This window comes from Oreochromis niloticus, linkage group LG13 (genome assembly GCF_001858045.2).
Source record: "Oreochromis niloticus isolate F11D_XX linkage group LG13, O_niloticus_UMD_NMBU, whole genome shotgun sequence".
Taxonomy (NCBI): domain Eukaryota; kingdom Metazoa; phylum Chordata; class Actinopteri; order Cichliformes; family Cichlidae; genus Oreochromis; species Oreochromis niloticus.
The window spans coordinates 3,466,259-3,486,203 of record NC_031978.2 but is presented as its reverse complement, the minus strand read 5'-3'; the positions used below and the strand labels follow the sequence as shown (position 1 = coordinate 3,486,203).

Sequence of the window (19,945 nt, the reverse complement as noted above, 5' to 3'; positions counted from 1 at the left end):
CACCCTATTAGAGCACTTCGCTCTCGCTCTGCAGGCCTACTTGTTGTTCCTAGAGTATTTAAAAGTAGAATGGGAGGCAGAGCCTTCAGTTTTCAGGCCCCTCTTCTGTGGAACCAGCTTTCAGTTTGGATTCGGGAGACAGACACTATCTCTACTTTTAAGATTAGGCTTAAAACTTTCCTTTTTGCTAAAGCATATAGTTAGGGCTGGACCAGGTGACCCTGAATCCTCCCTTAGTTATGCTGCAATAGACGTAGGCTGCCGGGGATTCCCATGATGCATTGAGTTTTTCCTTTCCAGTCACCTTTCTGACTCACTATGTGTTAATAGACCTCTCTGCATTGAATCATATCTGTTATTAATCTCTGTCTCTCTTCCACAGCATGTCTTTATCTTTATCTTTATTTTTCCTTCCCACTGTCGCCAAAGTGCTTGCTCATAGGGGGTCATATGATTGTTGGGTTTTTCTCTGTATTTATTATTGTGCGATCTACTGTACAATATAAAGCGCCTTGAGGCGACTTTTGTTGTGATTTGGCGCTATATAAATAAAATTGAATTGAATTGAATTCTGATAAAAACAAAATAACACAGATATATACAGTATATACATGTTTATTATCAAGTGTGGTTGGCAGCGGCTTTATGAATTAAAAAAAAAAAACTTTATGAGCTCCTTACAGACTGAATCTTCCTGTTTCCACCACATTAAAACCCACAAACACAGCAGATGTGAGTAGTTGAAGTGGCAGCAAACACACTGTTGACACTGTGGTTTTAAATAAGTCACAAATATCTAGATTCAGTGGGGTTTAGTATCTTGGGTACTTTGATGTGTAGACAGGAGGAGCTGGGGAAAAATCATGTGCGTTCTAACTATGGCCTGCTCTACTAGTGCAGCGTAAATCATGAGTTTCATCACTGGAGTGTAACAGCAGTCAGTTCAGTTTTATAATACACAGTATCGTGCCACTCAGGATAAACGGCTGCTGCCTGTCTGTGACCAGCAGCTGGAAATCTCTAAATAAATAAATGTGAAAACAATGGAATATTTTATTTTTTCTTATACAAAGTTGTAAACAAATAGTTAAAACTGATACCATGGTGCCCAGCTAATACAGACATACAGAATCACCAGTTACAATCCCATGCATGTTTCTAGGCTGTGGAAGGAAGTCAGAATACCTCACAGGAGAGAACCCTCACAGGCTCAAGGATAACATTACAGAAAAGCCCAGATTGGATATGAAGTCAGATGATGATTTTTCCCCTGTAGTACTATGATATTAGTCTTCTACTTTATTTGAACACTCAAAACACTTTTTTTTTTACAAGCTTCATTCACCCAATAATATTCAGAGACATGCAAGACACACACACACACACACACACGCACACACACACGCGCACACACACACACACACACACACACCTATACGGGTTTCTATGTATTGTAAGGACACTTTTTCCAAACCAGCCCAGGTGGTGGACTATGGGGACACCACTTTCCGCTTGCCCCAGAGGGATGCTGAATACGTCAAAAAATCTGTTTTGAGCCACAGAGCACAGATCTCACTTCAAAGTTCCTATACACGCAACAGAACTACAGATATAAGAACCTGTTTTTTTGCAACCTTATAAGGACATAGATAATTAGGTGAGAAGCCCCGCCTATGAAAACATTAGACATTTTAAGACCCAACAGGATTTGTGAGGACACTGGCTATACAACACACATACCTGTCACCAAAGTATATTATAGGGCCAAAAATGAATAAGTGGGACATGGCTAAACTCATACACTACTACTGCGTATTAAAATTAATAGTTAACAAAACATGTGGTCTTATGACCGAAATCGAACATGACAAAAAAAAGACCTGAATTTGAGAACCAGCTCAATGCAATTTGCAAAGACAAACCTTACTCTTAGATTTGTATTGGAGCCATCACATATTTATAATGTAAATTCAAGGATCTGATAGATCCACATTAAAAGGAGACATATACTCTTCTTTCTTCACAAGTTGACACAATTCCCTATAGTCTTTATGAAATGTCCAATGCTTAAGTCAAAGTAGTACAGGGATAAGAGTTCCACAGGTAACTTTTCAACCATGAATTTACAAGTCTTGTCTAGAAAAATGTTAAAGGTTAGCAATTAGAGGCTGGATCTCCTTGTTGGGATATAGGACATTAAGCTCATATCTTCCGTAACAGAATTGAGTTATACAACTGCTGATGAGAATTTGCTTTTAGTAACTTCATATGGACCCTCCATATCAGAAAGCCTCACTGAAAGACAAATGTTCAGATCTAGGGGGCCCAAAAAAGTTCCAGGGTTGTGCATCTTTAGTTTTTTAATTGGTAATAAGTTAAGATACCCAGATAAAGTGCTTTTCACATATCATGTTCCCTTTAAGTACGATCTATAGAGGCAAAAAAAAAAAAAAAAAAAAAAAAAAATCACAGCCAGCCTGCTGGTGAAAGGTCAAGTGTATTTCGAACAAGTGCTGCAAACTACAGCAGGGCGATATGACTAAAAATATTTATCACAATATACATTTGAAAATTTGCGATAACGATAGAACTGACAATGTAATTGACACTAGACAAAATACTTTACAATTCCACAACTTTATTAGTGCAAAAAAACCCAAAAAACCATCAATGTATTTTCACTTAATCAAGCAGCTGTTTTTTTTTTTTAATGTGCATTAAAGTTATATAAAAATTTAACAGTGCAAATGCAAATTCTTTGCTGACAGTTTAACCAAAAGGCATTTCCAGTGGAAATTGGCCGACATATCCTCAGCATAACCATGTATAATGTCCACAAAACTTAAAAAGAGGTTATATACACACAATACTGTAATACTATGTTGAAGCACAGTACATATCACTCCGCGAGGCTCCTGCCTACGATAGCTATAATGCTCCGACAATCCATCAAGCGGTGTGGGTTCGTAGCTTAGCAAAGTCGTGCTAAAACATTTGACAGATTTTTGAGCACCGTGTACCACATAAAATCGTTTCAAGGTCAGTAAACACAACCAGAATTCATACATAAGGCCCGCGGGATTATAAAGGGCACTGCCGATCCACTTTTGCCCTTCTCATTCTCCGCCATGCTTTATCCGCCATGTGCGTATGAAAACAAAGGCACTGCGCATGCGCGTTTTACCCATATTCTATCGCAATATTTCATTTTCTTATCATTGCCCAAAATTATACCGGTATTACCGTGAACGGTATGATATGGCCCAGCCCTACTGCAAACTAAATGACTTTTGCAAACATGTATATGTCTCAGATGTGTGTATAGATTTTTTTAACCTGATTATTTAACAACTGTTCCTCTTTTTTAGCATTAAACCACGATTCATGACAAAGTCGCTTACATTTTGAAAAGAGCGACTGTCTCATACAGGACATTGAGCATTTTTACACTGTTTGATTTTAATCACAATGGATAGTCTCCCATTAGCAATGTGCCCACAGAAATGTCTCATCACTGCTCCAATCTCTGTGGGACATCATGGAGATTTTTGTTTCCTTTGAGGATTTTCCCCTTCAGCACCATTTTCAGGAAATGCTAAAAGGAGGAGAGAAAATAAGATAAACTTACTTTTGATATGTTAACTATAAAGCTATTATATAAAGGTACTCTTTAAGAACAACGGGACGTAAACATCAAAGCCCTTTCATGGTACACATATCAAAAAGAACTCCAGGTACATAAACACAGCATTTTTTAACTGGTTTTAAATAGCGGTGGGGCTTTAGGTTTACACTGGGCTTCGTCTTTTTGCCATGTTAGATGAAGACAATCTCTTAATAGCTACATTCTGACCAGCACTTCAAGCTCATTTAAAAAAAAAAAAAAACCCAAAACAACAACAACTCAAAGGAAACTATTAAAGATAAAACTTCTATGTGAAAGCCACAGGACACCGAAATACAAAACGACTATGTCATTTAGGTTCTAAACCACACAACTATAGAAAAACAGTAACTGACATTTGTTTCCATCCAGTTTCAACATATCATACTTAATGTTTTTCTTTTTTCCACTTTCAATCATAAAGAATCCATTTCCGCTTTGTCCTGATTCTTTTACTTAGCTTGTCCAAAAAATTATTTGTCATTTCCCCCACTCTTATTCTCATGCGATTTTGTACTGTGACAGTAACCCAGTTCAGAGCTGGCATTATCTCAAGTTCTGGGTGATCAGACATCATGCAACCAGCATTAACTAAAGCTCTAAAGATACCCAAGATGCTTTGAGGATGCATTCAAGATCCAGTGATGGAAGGCAAACATTTGTCTGCATTCCTCTGGAAGTCAAAACAATCTGTATCGAAGACGATGTAGGACAGTCTACTCTAATGGCATACTCAACAAAACAAGACTCATGGGGAACCTTTCTCTCTTTTGATGAAAACATCAAATGTTAAGTATTGCGGGTAAAAATTTCCACTTGTTATATCTTGACAGATAATCATCTAAAATGAATGAACAAAAATCCTCACCTTTACAATTTATGCAAATCAATTTCAAAGCAGAAAGGTGAACATTACAAAAGGCACATTTTTTCAGTCTCGTCTCTGATGAATACACTACATCATGCATAGAGTTCTCTTGAAAAAATAAAGTTCATTAAGTTTGTACCATGAATTTTGAGTGATTTCATGTAATGCAGAAACTTCACTCATTTGAGACACTGCAGCCCTTGTGGCATGAATACATCCAGTAGGAGCCAACATTTCAGGGTTTCCCATTCATTGTTTAAGCATGCTTTCTGATACAGTGACATTATTTTTTGAGCAAAAGAGCATCTGAATAACCGCTCCTCATTTACTTTGAGTTGAAGTATGAGTTAAATCCAAATAAATCACCTAGCATCGTCTTGATGCATACTCAATCATCGAGGTAAGTAAATCCCCAAAAGTTGAATCTGTTCATACGGACATTTTCAGTGGAAGAAACATTTCGTCATTCATCCAAATGACTTCTTCAATTTCATCCAACAAGAACAAGAACACACAAGTGTTGTTTGGATGTTGATAGTGACTGAAGAGTCTCTTGGATGACTGACAAAAGGTTTCTCCCGCTGAAAAAGATACGTCCAGATGAACAGAATCAACTTTTGGGGAAGTCAACTACCTGTTGATTTAAAACCTTAGCAAACCTCTGGAAAGCATTTTGTAATTGTTCATTTTAAGAAGAGCCCATCTTTCAATTGATTTACACATTGAAAACACACACAGTCCTCACAATGTATGCATCTTACATTAACCAGCACTGTAAGAACTGTGTCTACCAACCTCACTATCAACATCCAAACAACTATTTTGTATTATCTTTCCCATAATAACAACAGCAGAAAATTGGTCACCTGCTCATCATCTTTGAGGGAGGACGATGCCATGGGCGTATCAACTTGAGGAAGATCGGTGTGCCCTGAAACGTTGTGCAAACAAACAAAAAAGGGCATTAACATCCATTCAACACAGATACGTTGAGACTTTACAATGCAGTTACGTAGCTACACTGGTTAGTGACATAAATGAGGCAAATGGAATGCAATAATAGTGATAGAAAATTAATTTCTCAGTGTAAACTAAATAACACCCGACAGATTCCACACACAGTCCTCACAATGTATGTATTTTACATTAACCAGCACTGTAAGAACTGTGTCTACCAACCTCACTATCAACATCCAAACACCACTGCTGTGGTCTTGTTGCAATAATAACAACAGCAGAAAATTAGTCACCTGCTCATCATCTTTGAGGGAGGACGATGCCATGGGCGTATCAACATGAGGACGATCGGTGTGCCCGGAAACGTTGTGCAAACAAACACAAAAGGGCATTAACATCCATTCAACACAGATACGTTGAGACTTTACAATGCAGTTACGTAGCTACACTGGTTAGTGACATAAATGAGGCAAATGGAATGCAGTAATACTGACAGAAAATAATTCCTCAGTGTAAACTAAGATAACACACGACAGTATCCACACACAGTCCTCATAATAATGTACCTGACAGCTTCATACACTGTAGGGTCTGTGTTTCATGTGGACTTGGGAGCCCATCTTTCGATAGACTTGCATATCCAAAACACACACAGTCCTCACAATGTATGTATCTTACATTAACCCGCACTGTAAGAACTGTGTCTACCAACCTCACTATCAACATCCAAACAACTATGTTGTGTTATTTTTGCCATAATAAACAACAGCAGAAAAATTAGTCACCCGCTCATCATCTTTGAGGGAGGACGATGCCATGGGCGTATCAACATGAGGAAGATCAGTGTGCCCTGAAACGTTGTGCAAACAAACACAAAAGGGCATTAACATCCATTCAACACAGATACGTTGAGACTTTTCAATACAGTTATGTAGCTACATTGGTTAGTGACATAAATGAGCCAAATGTAATGCAATAATATTGATAGAAAATTAATTTCTCAGTGTAAACTAAATAACACCCGACAGATTCCACACACAGTCCTCACAATGCATGTATTTTGCATTAACCAGCACTGTAAGAACTGTGTCTACTAGAGCAGGGCGATATGGCCAAAAATATTTATCACGATATATATTTGAAAATTTGCGATAACGATATAACTGACGATATAATTGATGTGAGACAAAATACAACTCCACAACTTTACTAGTGCAAAAAAACCCCCATCCATTTATTTTCACTTAAACAAGCAGCTGTTTTTTTTTTTTATATGCAATAAAGCTATATACAAATTTAACAGTGCAAATGCAAATTTCTTGCTGAAAGTTTAACCAAAAGGCATTTCCAGTAGAAATGGGATGACATATCCTAAGCATAACCATGTATAATATCCACTGTAGTTAAAAAGAGGTGCTTTGCAACATTAAACTGCAGTGTGCCAAATAAAAAAGGCAAATATGTATTTTTCGGACCATAAAGTGCACGGGATTATAAGGCACATTAAGCGAAACAAAGCAGTCAGATAAATCAAACTTTATTCAACTCATTCTTCTTGCTTCCTCCACTTCTGTACCATTGATTCATTAATGCTGTATTCTATCACAGCTGCTCTATTCCCATGTTGTTGCAGTATATTTATGACTAACCTCATATTGTGGATGGATTATCTCAGTTGTTCTCCTGACTGAAGTTTGGTCCGTTTACAGCATCCTGCCATGCGATTGCATTTGTCCCTAACCACCAGGAACCCTCACGTTAACTTTTATCGAGTGGAAAAGTGTTAGCGTTCATCCTCCAGCTTCACTGTTTATGTTATGCTAGCATAGCTGTGTCGCTAGCGATCACGTAGCACATCATTATATACCACCTAGCCCAACTTCAGTAACCCTACAAACGTCACTGCTGTTTAGTTTCCTGTCTTCAGTTATGTTGGAAGTGATAGCAGAGCTGTACGTTTGAATTTTTTCAGAAATCTGTCAGTCAGAACATGCTATCCGGTTGTTCAGTCTGACATCACTGGCCGTGTCTGGGCCTAAACTCCGCTGCAGGTCCATATATCAAACGATCACTGTGGCATTACTGAGAGTTGAAAAACTGTCTAAAGTCTTTCATCTTTAATAAAATGATCAGTGTTCTGCTCTACCAGGTGTAACAATTGAGTTTAACATCCAGGCATCCATGAAAATGGAATTTATGACATTTTACGGCGTTAGAAGTTAGCAGGAAGTTAGCTCGCTAGCTTCTATCTAAATACAATATAGCATGTCCTGACTGCAGGGTTTTGGAAACAAATTCAAACGTACAGCTCTGCTATAACTTCCAACATAAATGAAGACAGAAAACTAAACAGCAGTGACGTTTGTAGGGTTACTGAAGTTTGGCTAGCTGGTATATAATGATGTGCTACGTGACCGCTAGCGACACAGCTATGTTAGCATAACATAAACAAGCTAACTTTTTTTCCACTCCATAAAAGTTAACGTGAGTGTTCTCAGTGGTCAGGAACAAATGTAATCGCATGGCAGGATGCTGTAAAAGGACTAAACTTCAGCCAGGAGAACAAGTGAGATAATCCATCCACAATACGAGGTTAGTCATTCATATACTGCTGCATGGGCTGTGCTGTAGTTACATCGTAAGGTTTTAAAAACTGAGCTTAAATAAATGATTAGCAGTAATAAAAGCCGAGGGAGGTCAACAGTGATCACTGACTGTTTTAGGAGCTTTTTGAGATTAAATAGAAGAAAATACAAAACATTAAACATGTTAACAACACAAAAGCCAAACGCAGACTACTTTAGGCCCGGAAGTAGGATTCGTCATGTCATCACTGAACAACCGGATATCATGTTTAGGTAACTAGCGAAACTAGCGAGCTAACTTCCGCTAGCTTCCTGCTAACTTCTAACTCCGTTAAATGTAATAAATTCTGTTTTCATGGATGCCTGGATGTTAAACACCTGGTAAAGCAGCAATGCTGATCGTTTTATTAAAGATGAAAGAATTTAGACAGTTTTTAACTCTCAGTGATGCTGTGTGTTCGTTTGACTTTGGGACCTGAAGAAGACGGAGTTTAGGACCCAGATTACTCCCAGATTTATGAGCACCTTAGTCCGACAAATACGGTAATAACGACGCCCCCCTTGCATGTTCTACAAAAAAAATGTGCTTTGTTGTGTATCTGATGGACAAACACCAAACCAGTTCCACATCACTGAAGTTGCACCATTTTTACAAACCAATTCTGGTTCATCTGTTTCACTCAACAATCGGCCATGTGCGTACGAAAACAAAGGCACTGCGCATGCGCGTTTTACCCATATTCTATCGCGATATTTCATTTTCTTATCGTTGCCCAACATTGTACCGTGAACAGTATAATATGGCCCAGCCCTAGTGTCTACCAACCTCACTATCAACATCCAAACACCACTGCTGTGGTCTTGTTGCAATAATAATGACAGCAGAAAATTAGTCACCTGCTCATCATCTTTGAGGGAGGACGATGCCATGGGCGTATCAACATGAGGAAGATCGGTGTGCCCTGAAACGTTGTGCAAACAAACACAAAAGGGCATTAACATCCATTCAACACAGATACGTTGAGACTTTACAATACAGTTATGTAGCTACACTGGTTAGTGACATAAATGAGCCAAATGTAATGCAGTAATATTGATAGAAAATTAATTCCTCAGTGTAAACCAACATAACACACGACAGTATCCACACACAGTCCTCATAATAATGTACCTGACAGCTTCATACACTGTAGGGTCTGTGTTTCATGTGGACTTGGGAGCCCATCTTTCGATAGACTTGCATATCCAAAACACACACAGTCCTCACAATGTATGTATCTTACATTAACCCGCACTGTAAGAACTGTGTCTACCAACCTCACTATCAACATCCAAACAACTATGTTGTGTTATTTTTGCCATAATAACAACAGCAGAAAATTAGTCACCTGCTCATCATCTTTGAGGGAGGACGATGCCATGGGCTTATCAACATGAGGACGATCGGTGTGCCCTGAAACGTTGTGCAAACAAACAAAAAAGGGCATTAACATCCATTCAACACAGATACGTTGAGACTTTACAATGCAGTTACGTAGCTACACTGGTTAGTGACATAAATGAGGCAAATGGAATGCAATAATAGTGATAGTTTACACTGAGGAATTAATTTTCTAAGATAACACACGACAGTATCCACACACAGTCCTCATAATAATGTACCTGACAGCTTCATACACTGTAGGGTCTGTGTTTCATGTGGACTTGGGAGCCCATCTTTCGATAGACTTGCATATCCAAAACACACACAGTCCTCACAATGTATGTATCTTACATTAACCCGCACTGTAAGAACTGTGTCTACCAACCTCACTATCCACATCCAAACAACTATGTTGTGTTATTTTTGCCATAATAACAACAGCAGAAAATTAGTCACCTGCTCATCATCTTTGAGGGAGGACAATGCCATGGGCTTATCAACATGAGGACGATCGGTGTGCCCTGAAACGTTGTGCAAACAAACAAAAAAGGGCATTAACATCCATTCAACACAGATACGTTGAGACTTTACAATGCAGTTACGTAGCTACACTGGTTAGTGACATAAATGAGGCAAATGGAATGCAATAATAGTGATAGAAAATTAATTCCTCAGTGTAAACTAAGATAACACACGACAGTATCCACACACAGTCCTCATAATAATGTACCTGACAGCTTCATACACTGTAGGGTCTGTGTTCATGTGGACTTGGGAGCCCATCTTTCGATAGACTTGCATATCCAAAACACACACAGTCCTCACAATGTATGTATCTTACATTAACCCGCACTGTAAGAACTGTGTCTACCAACCTCACTATCAACATCCAAACAACTGTGTTGTGTTATTTTTCCCATAATAACAACAGCAGAAAATTAGTCACCCGCTCATCATCTTTGAGGGAGGACGATGCCATGGGCGTATCAACTTGAGGAAGATCGGTGTGCCCTGAAACGTTGTGCAAACAAACACAAAAGGGCATTAACATCCATTCAACACAGATACGTTGAGACTTTTCAATACAGTTACGTAGCTACATTGGTTAGTGACATAAATGAGCCAAATGTAATGCAATAATATTGATAGAAAATTAATTTCTCAGTGTAAACTAAATAACACCCGACAGATTCCACACACAGTCCTCACAATGTATGTATTTTACATTAACCAGCACTGTAAGAACTGTGTCTACCAACCTCACTATCAACATCCAAACACCACTGCTGTGGTCTTGTTGCAATAATAACAACAGCAGAAAATTAGTCACCTGCTCATCATCTTTGAGGGAGGACGATGCCATGGGCGTATCAACATGAGGAAGATCGGTGTGCCCTGAAACGTTGTGCAAACAAACACAAAAGGGCATTAACATCCATTCAACACAGATACGTTGAGACTTTACAATACAGTTACGTAGCTACACTGGTTAGTGACATAAATGAGGCAAATGTAATGCAATAATATTGATAGAAAATTAATTCCTCAGTGTAAACCAACATAACACACGACAGTATCCACACACAGTCCTCTTAATAATGCACCTGACAACTTCATACACTGTCAGGTCTGTGTTTCATGTGGACTTGGGAGCCCATCTTTCGATAGATGTACACATGCAAAACACACACAGTCCTCACAATGTATGTGTCTTACATTAACCAGCACTGTAGGAACTGTGTCTACCAACCTCATTATCAGCATCCAAACACCACTGCTGTGGTCTTGTTGCAATAATAATGACAGCAGAAAATTACTCACCTGCTCATCATCTTTGAGGGAGGACGATGCCATGGGCGCATCAGCTTCATCTTTGGGTTTAAACTTGTCTCTTGGCTGCCTCATTGTAATGCACTGTTTCAGAAAAAGAAAAAATAATAGTACAATTTGTGTAATACTTCATCACTGTAGTTTACAGTGAAAACTGATCTTATACAGGAGGTGCTAACCCTCTGGAGTCAAGGGTATAATTGGCTGTTTTCGACTACTTTTAAATTTTACCTTTATATTTCCCCTTTAAAAAAAAGTTTTCCTTGCCTTCTTTGTCATTATTCTTTACACAACAACCTTTAATTTTGACATACTGTATTAACATAACTGACCCAAAAACATAAAATCAGAGTAGGTTAAGGTTATACTTTTCAGTATGAAAATCACAAAGACGTTTAGCGAGTCATTCTAATTACTTAATTTTACATTTCTAAAACATATGTACAAATTTGACAAACCACATTATATACAACTATTTACATAAAAATGCAGGAAATTCCTCTGGTGGTTTTTGTAAGGTTATTTCCAAATTTACTGGTTTTCCCTTCTCCTCAGGTTACGAGCCTTGGTGTCATCCTACATAGTTCACTTTCCTATAAATCTATCTATCTATCTATCTATCTATCTATATATATGAGTCCATAGTCTCGTTACCTCCCGTACTGACTACTGCAATTCTCTCTTGCATGGTCTCCCCCATAAATCCCTCCATAAGCTTCAACTGGTTCAGAACTCTGCTGCTCGCATTATCACCAGAACCCCCTCCTACCAGCACATCACCCCTGTTCTTCAGGAACTTCACTGGCTCCCTGTGAAATTCCGAATAATATACATACTTCTTCTGCTCAACTTCAAGGCCCTTCATAACCTTGCTCCTCCTTACCCTTCTGACCTGTTAAGCACTATCTCTTCTGTCCGCTCACTTCCATCTTCTTTTTCTATCCAGCTTGCTGTGCCTTCTTTCCACCACCATGGGAAGCAGAGCTTTTAGCTGCTCTGCTCACAGGCTGTAGAACTCTCTACCCCCAGATATAAGAAACATTGGTTCTCTCCCCCAGTTTAAATCTCAACTCAAAACCCATCTGTTCAAATTTGCATGTCCACTGTGAACCCACTGTCTGTTAATTTTATCTTGTACTTTTGTTTTTATTGTTCCTTATTTTGTCATTGTTCTATTATGCATTTCATCCCTTTGTAAAGTGTCCTTGGCTGTCTTGAAATGCGCTATAAATAAAATTTATTATTATTTAAAAACAATCAGGTGTCACACAAATTATTTGTGTTACTCATCAAAATTGTTCCTGTCCACCACAAGACAGAACAGAGGGACACACCACAGGCCTGACAAAAGGGAGTGTATCACTCCTGTTGCACACCTAGAGACAGCAGTTAGAGTTCAGTCTGCCTTTGGTAGCTTTTCAGCCAGGGTGAGGGTGACATTCACCTCACCATTTTGACACACAAAACAATCAAATAAACCCAGATTTAACTACAAACTAACAATACACTCCAGACACACTTAATGTCACAAATCTCTCACATCTCAAAACTTGTTATAGAGAGCACTGTCTTGCTCTCTCCTGCCATCACTCCCAAAAGTTTACCCTATTCATAAACAACCAAAACAGCCATATAATTGTTTGATCGGCTCTTGTTCATTTATCCACCACAATAGGGAAGGAGAGGTAATACTTTATCTATCTATCTATATTTTTTGAAGAAAATCACGTTTTTATTTGTTCCTGCACTAAATGTGATGACAGTTTTCAGGAAAAAATTTGAAATTATGTTTCATAACTCTGCTTTTACGTTGCGTATCAACACATTTTAAAAAACTGATATATACAAATATTGCTGATAAATTGTAAACTTGCCATGTGATCTGCACTCCAGAAAGTTAAATGTTAGCTACCTCAGTTATCTGAAATGTCTCATTACTAGCATTTCATATATATTTTAGCTTTGCTTAAAATCTGGAGACAGTGGGATGAATAAATAATAACATCTCAGTATTTCCAAATGTCATAGTTGAACTAAAAAGATATGTGTTAGACTAGGTTGCAATAATTACAACAGCAGAAAATTAGTCACCTACTCATCATCTTTGAGGGAGGACGATGCCATGGGCACATCAGCTTCATCTATGGGTTTAATCTTTTCTCTTGGCTGTCTCATTGCAATGCACTGTCTCAGAAAAGGGAAAAAAATGTACAATTTGTATACTACTTCTCAATGTAGTTTACAGTGAAAATGATGTTTACAGGAGGTGCTTTCAAGGGTATAATTGGCTGTTTTCGACTACTTTTGATTATACCTCTATATTTCGCTGTTAAAAAAAATTTCCTTGCCTTGTTTGGCATCATTCTTTACAGAACAACCTCACATGTCTGACTACATTTATTTTGTAATTTTGACATATTGTATTAACACAATTGACCTAAAAAAATTACACAAAAACATAAAATCAGAGTAGGAAAATGTTATACTTTTTACTATGAAAACCACAAACATGTTTAGTGATTTTTTCTCATTACTTAATTTCAAATTTCTAAAACATATGTACAAATTTTACAAACCACAGTCTATACAAATGTTTATGTAAAATGCAGGCAATTAGTGTATCACTCCTCCTGTTGCACACCTGGAGACAGCGTTTAGATTTCAGTCTGCCTTTGGTAGCTTTTTAGCCAGGGTCAGGGTGACATTCACCTCACCATTCTGACACACAAAACAATCAATCAAACCCAGATTTAACTACAAACTAACTATACACTCCAGACACACTTAATGTCACAAATCTCTCACATCTCAAAAGTTGTTATAGACACCGCAATCTCCTGCCATCACTCCCACAAGTTTCCCTATTAGTAAACAACCAAAACAGCCATATAATTGTTTGATCGGCTCTTGTTCATTTATTCAACACAATAGGGAAGGAGAGGTAAAAATATATCTATCTATCTCTTTTTTAAAGGAAATCACGTTTTTATTTGTTCCTGCACTAAACGTGATGACATCTTCACTCTGGTTTTACTTGGCCTATCAACACATTTTAAAAAACTGATACGCATGTAGTTGATAGACCATAAATTGGCCATGTGACCTGCACTCCAGAGAGTTAAATGTTAGCTACCACGGTTATCTGAAATGTCTCATTAATAGCATGTCACGTATATTGCAGCATTGCTTAAACTCTGGAGACAGTGGGATGAGTAAATAATAACATCTCAGTAATTTCAAATGTCACAGTTTAATTAAAAACACATGTGTTAGACTAGGTATTTAACCTTGACTAATAAATATACAACGTGTCATCAAAAAACGCTAGATTTAGCATTTGAATTAGCTTGAAATACAAAACTTAATCAAGGAATATACATCAAAGAAAAACCTTGACAAAACTAAATCTAACTGGTTGCTGGACTATAAAGCTGGAAAAATTCAAAAGTTTAAAGTTACCTGTTAGCGTCTCCACACCAGTTCACAGCAAAGCTTCAATACTCCTCAACTCGAAGTCACGAAGTGAGGAGGGAGGGGTGAAAACTGAAGCTCATTGGCTAAAAAGTGGTCAGGTGACGAGAGTGCTTACCCTTTCTTTTAAATGGAATTTCAGGGAAATATTAACAGTGAGGAAGGACTGGGTTTTTATTGCATTTGTTATTTTGTTGTTTTTGTTTAATAGGACATTCCTTTAAAAAAAAAGTATTAGTTATTTATTTGAAGCAAAGTACAAAATTATGGCAGCTGGTATATGAAGGCATTAATAGCTCCTCACCTAGTTATTCCCAGAGACTCCCATTTTAATCTCATCTTCAGAAGTATAGTCCAGGGTTACAAGCATTACGAACACACAGAACAATACCTTAAAGAAACTTGCCATTTTCCTGCAGTAGTTGTTAGCTATAACAACAAACTTGATAGACTAAATGCTGAACAGTGTGGAAATGATAATAATAATTATTATATGAGTTACTATGGGTGGCACAGTGGTATGGTGGTTAGCACTGTTGTCTCACAGCCAGAAGGTTCCTAGTATAAAGCCTTGGCTGAGTTTGTATTTCTAACTGTGCATGTGTGTGTTTTCTTCAGGTACTCCAGCTTCCTACCACAGACCTAAAACATTCATGTTAGGTTGAATAGACATGATAATTTGATAGTAGTTATTGAGTGAGGGGTTGTTTGTCTGTGTGTTATAGACAGGGGTGCACATAACTGGTACGCAGGTACACATGCGTGACAAAAATTAGGAATGCCTAGTGACACTTGCGTTACCAAGTGCCTTTGCATACTTGACCGTGTCATTTAACCTTCCATGTGTTTCTTGTCACCAGCTAAATTTCCCAAAAAAACCCCCCAGACATTAAGCAGCTTCTTTGGTGTGCCGCCACCAGCTAAGAAACGCCAGAGCCGAAGAAAAGACTTCTTTTCAGAAAAGTGGCTCCAAGATGTGCCATGGCTTGAAGCTAACAATGAGTGCGCTGAAATGTGGTGCAAGATTTGCCGCTTTCATCCACATCTAGCAGACAAATCAGGTGCATTTTTTAAATGGTCAAAGAATTTTAACGATTCTTTATTTGACAAACATGAAAAAGTAAGGAGCACATGAATGTGGCGCAAGTCATTGCTAATAAACAAGCTAGCCAAAATGAAATGTCCAGTCACCCACTTAACATACGGCAAGACAAGCAAAATGGAGAACAGCGGCAAGCACTGTTAAATAATACCATTTGACTCTCCATCAGCGGCACTTGGAGTGACAGCTGCAGGCGGGCTGGGGACACAGACGGTGCAGGACAGCTGTTGGCTCCTTCCTCGCACCTGCCCTCGCTTATATGGGAGCACGCCATACTACCGGCTCCTCTTTCACCTCATTTTTTTGTCCTCACCTCTGGCTGTCAGCCCCGGCTCTGGTCATAGGGCTGCCTGATGAGGCTGCCGGTCGACCCTGCAGCCACCTCGCTGTTGAGGTGCCTGTGCGGGCATATGGCCAGGGTAGGGGGGCCCAGAGCTTTTGGGCCTCGCCCTGGCCCCAAGACTCCAACTTGGGGCTCTGGAGATCTCCAGTCCCAGTTTGAGTCCTTCGCAGATGGCCGTATACAGGTGAGACAGGGAGGACTTGGAGCTAAGACTCAGGTGTCCTCCAGCTGCCCTCCTCCCCCCTGACATCCTTTGAGTTGGGCCTAGTGGCCAGCTCCTGCTGCAGGCTATGTTCCCCTGGCATATTGCCCGCGGTTCACAGGTTTATATGCCAGTCGAGCCACGCTGCATTGACACCTCAGGCAGTGGTTGACAGTTCTCCAGCCTGCGGCGATGGCTCTCTGTCTAGGAGATTGCCCACATGTTGTGGGTTTACATGGCCGGCAGGGGCCCGCTCAGTGAGCTGACACCCCCCGGTGAGTCATGTCCCTGACTCTGACCTCCACTTCAGCTGCAGGCTGTGTTCCCCTGGCGTGTTGGCTGCATTTCTCAGGCTTACGCGCCAGTTGGACCTCGCTGTGGCGAGTGAGTGTTCTCCAGCCTATTTTAGCCAGGATTCTCTCTGGCATATAGCTGCTGCAGCTGCAGGCTGTGTTCCCCTGGCGTATTGCCTGCATTCACAGGTTTACGCGCCAGCTGGACCTCGCTGTGTCTGATTCCTCAGCTGGCGAGTATGTGTTCTCCAGCCTGCAGCACCGGCTGTGCACAAGTGTCTCATTCTCGAGTTCACTCTTGCTGCTCCCCTTTCTGCGGACAATGCTAGCGGCCACTCGGCCCTGGGGCAGACCTTCGGGTTAAGTCCCCACTTCGCCTTTCAACGGACTAGACTGCCAGCCCCCCCCCACTTGGACCGCCTCCCCACTTGGGCCCTCCACTCTCTATGGACTAAGCCACCAGCCCCTCGCCCTTGTGGGACAGTGCGGGTTGGATGCTTGGCTCCTAGGACCGGCCTTGCGTCACATCCTGCTCGGCCATCCACTGTGCGTCATGGCATTAGCTAGCTGCCATGCTCAAGTGGCTTAATAGGCTGTGCTCCCCTGGCTTATTGCCCACATTCATCAGTTTACAGGCCAGCTGGACCTCACCTAGTCTGATTCTTCAGCCGGCAAGTGAGTGTTCTCCAGCCTGCAGCGCCGCCTGTGCACGAGTGTCTCTTATGGAGTTCACTCTTGCTGCTCCCCTTTCTGCGGACAGTGCTTAGCGGCCACTCTGCCTTCGGGTTTAGTCCCCATGTGGCCTTTTGGTGGGCTAGGACGCCAGCTCCCCACGTCCAGATGGACGTATTGCCCACGCACCCCCACCCCCACGCACCAATTGGACCTCGCTGTGTGTGAGTGTTCCTCAGCCTGCAGCGATGGCTCCCTGTCTGGCGTCTAGCCTGCATGTTGCAGGTTTGCAGGGCCAGTTGGGTTCCCGATCGTCAGCTCAGTGAGCTGTGCTTCTTTCCTCAGTCTGCTCCTGGGATTCCAGGTTCTGGCCCTAGGCTTCTCAGGCCCCAGCTGGAGATCTTTTGCAGAGTGTGCACATGGGGCTCGTCAGCCAGTGAGTGTGAGTCCTCCAGCCTGCAGCTCTGGCTCTCTGTCTGGTGCACGCCTGCCTGTCACAGCTTACGCGGCCTGCACAGGCCCACTCAGTGGGCTGTAACTGAATGACTGACCATGTGTGTCTTGTTTGCAAGTTCGCTCTTGTTGCTCATCTGCCTGCGGGCAGCACATAGTGGCTGCTCGGTGCTGGGAGTGGACCTTCGGGTCCTCCCAATGCTTAGCCCTCCACGTCTGCTGGCTAGGCTGCCAGGCCCCCCTTCCCTGTCTGTCGATGGCACGGGGTGGCTTTGACTCTGGGGATGGACAAGTCACATCCCTACCTCGGCCTGCTGCGTTCCCCTGGCTTGTTGCCTGCGGTTCGCCGGTTTACGCATCAGTCAGACCTCGCTGTGGCGTGTGACTCTCTGTCTGGCATATTGCCTGCATGTTGTAGGTTTGTAGCCAGCAGGTTCCAAACTGGTGCTGCGCTTCCTGCCGTTCGGCCTGGTGGTTCACGGGCTGACTTTGAGTGGCCAATCAATTGGGGTCCTTGCATCTGCAGGGCCGGTTCAGGCCAATCTTGCGCCTGCTGACTGATGCCCCCCCCGGCTTGGCCTTCGTGTCTGGTGAAGCTCTGACCAGGGTGGTCTGCTTATGTGTACATTTGTCAATGGCATTTTCACTATCGGTTCAGTTGCACCGTCTCCTCACGGGGTGTCTTACAGAGTTACCCCGTACATATGGAATATCTAATGGAGTGGAGAGATAGCCTCAATATAATAGAGAAAGTACGGTTACGGTGTAACCTTGGTTCTGTGAGTGAGAGACTATCTCTCCACCTTAAGGCCGCTCGGAGGCGCATTCCGATCAAACTATCGCTGGTACAGCTGTTTATAAATAAGCTGTGAGGTGTGGCCGGGCGAGCTGGAGTGTCTTAAAGAAGTATCCACACACCACTACCAAGGGGGGGTCGTGCCCCGTACATGGAATATGTAACGGAGTGGAGAGATAGCCTCTCACTCACAGAACCAAGGTTACACCGTAACCGTACGTTCTTTAGATGCTGTTCTGGCTGTTTTCTTGTGAGGGGGCAGTATACAGAGCTAATGCTATTGCATGATCTGTGAATCTTTTTGGCCCTTCATGTAAACTGAAATGGGTCGAGCAGGCATCGAAGACATGATGTGAACTTTGACTATATGCTCAAAGCACTTCATAACAATGGAAGTAAGTGCTTTTGGGTGAGTCACTGAGACAGCTCACATTAGGTTTCCTCAGGACAGTGGTCCTCTTGAAGCACGAGGGGACTATGAACAAGAGAAAAGTCATCACTTTACCCAGCTGTCTTATCTAATTATAGGCCAATCTCCACCCTTACTTTTATCTCAAAAATTCTTTAAAGAGCACCAGAATGGGAGAAATGTTTCATCACCAACTGGTGACTTCTTCAGTCTCAGCAGACTGCAGGTTTCCCCAACCTTATAAACAGTACATTTGCATAATGACAGAATCTAGCTACAACAATGGGCTGTGAGGTCAGTTCCATGATCATTAGTATCCAAATTGTCGTGACCATTGATCAGTGGCCATGAGGGGACTGATAAGGAAAGGGAAGGACAGCTACAGGCAGAAGATGGAGAACCAGCTTCAACAAAACAACATTGGCGAGGTCTGGAGAGGCCTCAGAACCATCTCAGGCCACAAAGGTCAGAACTTATTGCCTAGGGGGATGTGAGGTGGGCAAATGAACTGAATCATTTCTTCAACTGATTTGATTCATCCATGAGGCAGTCTTCAACATCGGCTGCAGACTCACCCACCCCCACTGCTGCTGTTCCACCTCTGACACCTCAGATACTTAACACCTCCTCTACTCACCCTGCTCACTCCTCCCCACCCCCAACAACAGCATCCAATACACTTTCAACACAAGGCTTCTCTCTTGTGTTGAGAGTGGTTCTCTCTCAACCACCCAGGTTAGAAGGGAACTGAGGAGGATTAAAGCCAGGAAACCTGAGGGTCCAGATGGCATCAGCTCACGGGTGGTCAGGTCCTGTGCAGACCAACTGTGTGGGGTATTGGAGCACCTCGTCAACCTGAGCCTGAGGCTGGGGAGAG

The 19,945-nt window shown here is 41.4% G+C and overlaps 1 long non-coding RNA gene across 9 annotated transcripts; it reads right to left on the bottom strand.

The window, feature by feature from the left end:
* Positions 1 to 2,749: 2,749 nt before the first annotated feature.
* On the bottom strand, positions 2,750 to 17,575 carry LOC109204697 (uncharacterized). Of its 9 annotated transcripts, XR_003213526.1 has the most exons (13): positions 14,787 to 17,575; positions 13,969 to 14,045; positions 13,423 to 13,511; positions 11,319 to 11,411; positions 10,828 to 10,892; positions 10,444 to 10,508; positions 9,954 to 10,018; positions 9,463 to 9,527; positions 8,972 to 9,036; positions 6,275 to 6,339; positions 5,783 to 5,793; positions 5,399 to 5,463; positions 2,750 to 3,595 (listed from the first exon to the last, which is right to left on the bottom strand). It is a non-coding gene; the product is annotated as an uncharacterized LOC109204697 (long non-coding RNA). The 9 variants fall into 9 exon arrangements; XR_003213527.1 differs by having other exon boundaries at positions 13,419 to 13,511; positions 13,969 to 17,575; XR_003213524.1 differs by having other exon boundaries at positions 13,969 to 17,575.
* Between the last annotated feature and the right edge of the window lie 2,370 nt (positions 17,576 to 19,945).